Genomic DNA, 7,996 nt, shown 5'->3' with positions numbered 1-7,996 from the left:
CGCGACGCTTTTGCGACACCGTCGCCGCTGACCTTCCCAGCGCCGGCGGCGGCGGCGGCGGGAGTCACGTGCCGTTAGGCCCAGTGGGCTGCCGGGTAGCGGTCCGGCGCGGCGCCGCAGTCCGCCCACAGGCGGGACCCGGGCTCCGTGGGGAGGCGAGGAGAGGAACGCGCAGGGCACGACTACTGCGCGGCGGCTGTGGCCGAGAGAGAGCGGGAGACATCTCGCGCCCCGGCCGGAAACCCGAGGTGTGCGCGGCTCTGGGCACACTCGCAAGAGTTTTACATATTGCTAAAATGTCTGATACAGAGGAAGTATTTAATACTAGCTCTCTGTTCTTTTCCCTCTTTTGAGCGTTGCATATGCCCAAAAATATGGGTGTTAGAAAATGTCAGTAATAGCAATTACTGATCGTTTACCTGAAAAAAGTGTTTACTGTAGCCAGGCTAGAGTGCATCATCCCGTTTAATCTTCCCAGCAACTCTAGGATGGGTTCCATTAGTATCTTACTTTTACAGATAAGGAAATTTAGGCTTAGAGAGGTTAAGAAACGTGCTTATTAGAGGAATATCCAAAATAAGAATCAGCTCATCGTTAATTAACTGACAAATTGTATACATTAATTATTAATATAGAAGTTATAAATTATATTGATTATTGCTATATTGTTATTAATATTTATTAATATTGCAATGTTACAGACCTGTTTTCTTGTAGAGTCTATGTCAGAGTGAATTTGAATGGTTCTTGTGGCCTCTGCACCATCCCCCTCAGCCGTGTCTGTGATGACAGACCCACATTGAAGTTGATCTTAAACTTAGTTCAGGTAGCTTAGGAAAGACCAATTGAATTTGAACGTCATTGTAGAGCTGAGTATTTATCAAAAGAAATCTTCAACTTCTTACACATATATTGAGATGCTGATATTGAGAGAAAAATTAAAGTGTAGTAGCAATGTAAAAAGGATAATTTTAAAAAACAATGATATTGGAATCAAATACCTACAACTGATACATAGACTTTCTGGATAATCCTGTCAAGGGGGAATGGGCAGTATTTCAGTCTCTTATCCCTTCCACTCAGGGAACTGCGTTTACTCTTTCCATTTACTCACTCTTGCCACCTTCTCCTAATTTAGGACAGTTTCTCATTGTCTCTTGGGATTTTTTCTTCTCTGTGCTCCATAAGCTGTCAATCCTGCTGCATCTGCCTCTAATAGTTGCTATGAGGGCATGATCTTACTTGCTTTTCTCTTCATGTTTTTTTCATTTCTTGCTCTGATAGTTTTTATTTCTATTCCTTTTGGTATTTACCTAATCTTGTTTTTCTAAATTCTAGTTTAATGTGCAATTATTTATTCAACTTATGTACTATCAATTTATGGTAATCTAGTTTTATCCAGGACCATCAAGAATGATACCATCAAGAATAACACATGAGGGCTTCCCTGATGGCGCAGTGGTTGAGAATCCGCCTGCCAATGCAGGAGACACGGGTTCGAGCCCTGGTCCAGGAAGATCCCACATGCCGTGGAGCAACTAAGCCCGTGCGCCACAACTACTGAGCCTGCACTCTAGAGCCCACGAGCCACAACTACTGAGCCCACGCGCCACAACTACTGAAGCCTGTGCGCCTAGAGCGCGTGCTCCGCAACAAAAGAAGCCACCGCAATGAGAAGCCTGCGCACCACAACGAAGAGTAGCCCCCGCTCGCCACAACTAGAGAAAGCCCGCGCGCAGCAAGGAAGACCCGACGCAGCCAATACATACATACATATATACATAAATGAATAAAAAATTAAAAAAAAAAAAAAGAATAACACCTGAGCTCTTCACTTAGTTGCTTTATTGTTTGGAGATAGCCTTTTGGCTCATAGGCAAAAAATAGTCACAGAAATTAAACCATGAAATATCATTTATGGTTTTCTGTTTAAAATACAATTTTAGTCGTATGTATTTTTTGTATATTTCTGTGTATGGAATTACATTATACTAAATTGTAAGTTTTTAAAATAAAACTTTTGTCTATTGTCTGTGTAGTGATTTCATTACGTTCTTCTGTTTCTCACTTCAATATAAAATTAGAGAAAAAATTAACCCCTAATTAAAACAAAACTCACACTTTAAATATAGTAAACTAGGAAATGGGGAGGTGTTGGTTAAAGGGTACAAATTTCCAGTTATAAGTTCTGGGGCACTAATATACAGCATGGTGACTATAGTTAACAGTACTGTATTATATACTTCAAAGTTGCTCAGAGAGTAGAGCTTAAATATCCTCACCACATACACACATACACAAATAATTATGTGTGGTGATGGAGGTGTTAACTAACCTTACTGTGGTAAACAATTCCCAATATATACATATATCAAATCATCATATTAAATTTACACAATGTTATATGTCAATTATATCTCAATAAAGCTGGAAAATGTTTAATAAAATAAAATAGGAAACTATTATATATATGTATATATGTGTAATATAGAAAGTCAGCTTTACTACGGACTACTGATATTACTACTAAGTCTTTATAAAGTAGAGCAGTTAAGTGTCTGGCATTTTGGCCTAAAGGTCAATGACAGCTCAATACATAGAACTAAAAAGTAACAGTGCTTCCAACAAAACATTTCCTTAACATTTTAAGACAGGAGAACATGCAGCTATCAGTCTTTGATCTCATTTTGTAGAACATGACAGGTGTCAACAAATGAACAGATTAATCTAGGATGAAGCGTGGAGAAAATGCAGAAACCCAGTAAAACAACAATCCCAGATATAAGCTGTTAGGATACACATAGTAAATAGTAGTGAAGCATATTTGCTAACATATTCAGCTTAGGAGAGGGCAGGGGGCAGAGGAAACCTAAAAATTCTACAGTTAGTATTTGATTTATAGTAAGTTAATTCCCTGTTTCATAAATTGTATAAGTTAATTTCTATCCAATAAGATTAACTAAATAGGTGGGCAGCTCATATGTCTGAGGGATTGGGAATCTCTGTCACTGGACTTTTTCCCAAAATTAGGAAAAAATAATTGGAAAAGTAAGCCTGTAACAAGAATCCAAGTAAGTATCCATATATAAGCCCTAAGTCTCTTGCTTGAAATTAATTCCAATTTTTATCTCTTCACCCTTTTTATTAGAATTATTTTTTTAAAAAACTAGTCAGGTGTCTTATCCCAATTTCTGTAGTCAATCATGTAAATTCTAACAGAACAAAAGAACAGGAAAAGAGAAAGGATTGTAAATAATTAACCTTGAATAATTAGCCAGTTGACAGTGTGCTTAAGTTACTTCTTTGAAAGCATAAATGCTAACAACAATAGCTACTAATATCTACGGTGCAGTCACAGCGGAGCTATGGAGCTATACCATGTATGGCTTTTTTATTTAAATAAATTTATTTACTTATTTATTTTTGGCTGCGTTGGGTCTCCGTTGCTGCGCGTGGGCTTTCTGTAGTTGCGGTGAGCGGGGTCCACTCTTAATTGCGGTGCGCGGGCCTCTCACTGCGGTGGCCTCTCCTGTTGCGGAGTACGGGCTCCACGCACACGCCCCTCACCAGCTGTGGCATGCGGGCTCAGTAGTTGTGGCTCACAGGCTCCAGAGCACAGGCTCAGCAGTTGTGGAACACAGCCCGTGGCAGTTGTGGCACACAGTTGCTCCACGACATGTGGGATCTTCCCGGACCAGGGCTCGAACCCGTGTCCCCTGCACTGGCAGGCGGATTCCCAACCACTGGGCCACCAGGGAAGTCCCTGTGTGTGGCTTCTTATCTTTTGATTGATCCTTTGCTGAGGAAGTTGTGAAAATAAAAATGTTGCCCCTAGAGGGTAGTATTGTCTCGCCACTCAGGCTTTCCTTGGTTAGCTGCAAAGCGGTGCAGGTCGGGCTGTGCTGAATATAGGCACGTCTTACCTCTGCTAAAGATTCCTGGATCCTGGTTTTAGGCTTTTGAAAATTCTGCAACCCACTCATTCTTTCCCACTTGTCACTTCTATTTGAAGCATAAGCTTTTTGAAAAGAAAACTATCCCAAATCTATTCATTAATATTTTCTGTCTGTTAATAGTCTATTGATAAACATAGAGATATGTTTACCCTCTTCTTATATTAGACATACAATAAGGTATATTGTTTGTTACTTATATTAAGTTGTTCGATCTGGGACACAATAAACTTGAGCCACTTTCTGTTTCCTGGGACCAGAAGAAAATAATTATAGTGCAAAGAAAATAGCTCTGCAAGTGGATGGGTCTTATATAAATAATAATTGGAAGTTAAAGCCAAATCAGGAAAATGAAATTATTTCTCTCCTCAGGAATCAAAGAGAGTTAAGTTTTGTAGGAGTGAGCTGTAATCACTCATCCTAACCCCAAAGGTATTTTGAATACCTAGTAACACAAATAAGGTACAGGTTTAAACCATTGTAATAACTACACGAACTAACAGTCTAAACAGGTAAACTCTATAATTTAGATTGCTCTTTAAATTATTAAGAGATCTAAACTATATTCTTTTTTTGTCAATTTCTAGTGCCAGCCTTTGATTATTCCTTTCTGAGAAAGTATTGATGCTACTAGAATATGTGAACAAGTCTTTAGCTAAGAGTTTATAAAAACTCATATAAATGGTTCATTTCTTGTAGGAAGCTTCAAAGGAAGTAAAAACAGTCACATAGGCAGGCATTATCTACAAACAAGGAAGTGAAAGAGTTGGTTTTAATACTTTTGTCCTATTTTCCCTTAGTAATAAAAAAAAAATTTTTTTTTGGCCGCGCCGCACAGCTTGTGGGATCTTAGTTCCCTGACCAGGGATTGAACCTGGTCCCACAGAAGTGAAAGCACCGAGTCCTAATCACTGGACCACCGGGGAATTCCCAGTAGTAAAATATTTTTAAAGTAACAGCAGGATTTTTAACATCATTTAGCGTATGACTTGTTTATTTTTTGTTCCATTTCTCCTTGTCAAAAATTTAAGAATCTTGTTTTCTGCAGCTTAGAGAGACCTATTTTTTTTTTTTAATAGCTACTTTATTTATTTATTTATTTATTTATAGCTGTGTTCGGTCTTCGTTTCGTGCGAGGGCTTTCTCTAGTTGCGGCAAGCGGGGGCCACTCTTCATCGCGGTGCGCGGGCCTCTCACTATCGCGGCCCCTCCCGTTGCGGGGCACAGGCTCCAGACGCGCAGGCTCAGCAGTTGTGGCTCACGGGCCCAGTTGCTCCGCGGCATGTGGGATCTTCCCAGACCAGGGCTCGAACCCGTGTTCCCTGCATTAGCAGGCAGATTCTCAACCACTGCGCCACCAGGGAAGCCCGAGAGACCTATTTTAATGTTATCATCTAACTATCCAATCCATTTCAGGACAAGTGACTGAATTTGAAAGATGATAAACACCTCCACACACCCCTCCCCAATGGAAAAAATTTAAACCAATACTGTGGATTCTTTCAGTGGTTTACTTCTGAGAGAAACCTTCAACTGTGAGCACAAGATAATTTTTTTCCTCCACAGAATACTCAGCACTTTAGTTAATTTTAAAGGGGTTATATAATATCTGCAAATTGAATACAAATTTGAGAATTTTGTTTTTTAAAGTGTTTTTGAATGTGGTAAATATTCTTCAGCTACTGATTTCCTATACATACCCCATATTCCTTGAAAACTTAACAGTTTGTTAGTTCTCATATTTTTAGAAACCATGTCTCCACACAACTCAGCATTAATTTTTTTTTTTCTTTTGGCTGTGCTGCGCAGCTTGCAGGAGCTTAATTCCCTGACCAGGGATCGAACCCTGGGCTCTGGCAGTGAAAGCACCAAGTCCTAACCCCTGGATCACCAGGGAATTCCCAGCATTAATTTTTTTTTTCAGTTAAATCAGGTTGTTTAATAACTTTAATTCTGGAGCACGTGTTTATATCTAGGAAAAGATGGTGTAGGGCTGAGCGGCTCAGTACTAGTAGAAAAAACAGTTGTGTTTCTTGGCAAAATTTGAGTTAAACTATGACTCTTCTTATATTTTGAGCAAAATACAGGGCTAGATCCCTTTTGAAATATTTTTCAGTCTTTACCTACTCACTAAAACTGAGATTTTTACCCAGTAAAACTGGCTGTTACCAAAGTATATCAACTTGTATACAAATCAGCCACAGTTTGGAATAGGTTTTCTGATACTAAAACCACACTCTGATATTTGGCTACCGCCACCTCTTCTATTTTTGTCAATTCCAAGCCCATTTCCCAGGAAGCAAATTAAACTAAACATATTATTTCCTTTCCTCCACAATTAGAAAATTCTTCTATACCACTCATGTTTAGATTCTAGGGAATCTACATGTCTCTGTTCTCAGAGAGCTTACATTGCAAGCTGTCTGGACTCCAGCCCCTAAAAGATCAAAAGCATCTTCCATGGAATGTTTTGCAGACTTCCTATATAATCCAATGAAAGCTATAAAAAATAAGCAATACAAATTTTGGTAAAATTTCAAGGGATTTCTATAGCCCAGGAGACCCACTCACCAACCCCATGGTCATAACCATTGTAGGCAATGCTCACTCACACCTCTGTGTTCAGAGCTCAGGGGGTATTATGGGCTCTTTGCCATGTTCACATCTTGTGCTTGTTCTCTATGGCCCCTAATTTAACATATTAAGCAGAGAAGAAAAGGGGATAACACCTCAGCTTTTAAAGGCGTCAACCTAGCAACCAAGAAATTTCAGTGCCTCACTCTTCTTTATTCACCACCTTGGTGAAGGAGTGGGTCCTTCATCCCAGACCCTTCACTGAGAACCTCTCATAGTCCAGATGCTGTTTGGGTAACCTCTGATGATACAGAAACTATAGCAAAAAAGGCATCTTTCTTACTGTCTCACAGTGAAGGTGTCAATAACAAAACGTGAAAAACTTCCACAACTGAAATGTTAGCTAACAGTCTTTTTCACTGAGAGGTTCTCCAAACATTCAGTGAGTAGGAGACAACAAAATGCATGACTTGCCTCTTTTTTTTTTTTACACAGCTGGTTTTCAGTGTCATGACTAGGTATCAGCTCCTTTTGTGAGAATACTGTTTATACGATGTTGTATCACTGTCCTATTGCTATCGCAACACCTTACCACAAACTTAGTGCCTTAACACAAATTTATTATGTTACAGGTCTGAAGGTCAGAAGTCTAACACGGATCTCACTGGGCTAAAATCAAGGTGTTGACAGGGCTGTGGTCCTTTCTAGAGGCTCTGGGTAGCATCTGTTTCCTTGCCTTTCCCAGATTCTAGAGGCCACCCACATTCCTTGCCTGATGCCCCTCTTCCTCCATCTAAAAAGCCACCAGGGTTGCATCTCTTTGTGCCTTTTCTCCATAGTCACATCTTCCTCTGACTGACTCCATCTGCCTCCTTCTTCTACTTTTAAATTCCTTCTGATTATGTTGAGCCTACCTAAATAATTCAGAATAATCAATCTCCCAATTTTAAGACCAGCTGATTAACAATCTTAATTTTTTTTTTGGGTGTGGAAGTATGTTTAATATGTACAATCTTTTTTAAGCACCTTAAGTTTTCTTGAATAGATCTACAAAATTATCTTTATCAAAGACTGAGAATATATTTGTAAAAATGAGTTCTAGCCCAGATGGAGTCACTGGTGAATTCTACCAAACATTTAAGGAAGAAATCATACAAATTCTCTAAAATATCTTTAAGAAGATAGAAGCAGAGGGAATATTTCCTAACTCATTCTATGAGATCAGCATTACCCTAACACAAAGAAACAGACAAAAAATACTGCAAGGAAAGAAAACTACAAACCAATATCTCTCATGAATATAGATGCAAAACTTCTCAACAAAATTTTTTTAAAACAAATCCATAAAACTATAAAAAATATACACCACAACCAAGAGGAATTTATCCCAGTTATGCAAGGCATACTCAACATTTGAAAACCAATTAAAGTTATTCATCACATCAACAGGCTAAAGAAGAAAATCAAAT

The 7,996-nt window shown here is 39.1% G+C and overlaps 1 long non-coding RNA gene across 1 annotated transcript; it reads left to right on the top strand.

Annotated features, from left to right (window-relative positions):
• Window positions 1–73: 73 nt before the first annotated feature.
• Window positions 74–2,030, top strand: LOC309644503. Its single transcript, XR_014254458.1, has 2 exons — window positions 74–248; window positions 1,393–2,030. It is a non-coding gene; the product is annotated as an uncharacterized lncRNA (long non-coding RNA).
• Window positions 2,031–7,996: the final 5,966 nt, after the last annotated feature.

Source organism: Balaenoptera physalus (assembly GCF_965194825.1).
Source record: "Balaenoptera physalus genome assembly, chromosome: 16".
Taxonomy (NCBI): domain Eukaryota; kingdom Metazoa; phylum Chordata; class Mammalia; order Artiodactyla; family Balaenopteridae; genus Balaenoptera; species Balaenoptera physalus.
The sequence above is the reverse complement of the archived record's forward strand: the minus strand, read 5'-3'. Positions and strand labels throughout refer to the sequence as shown.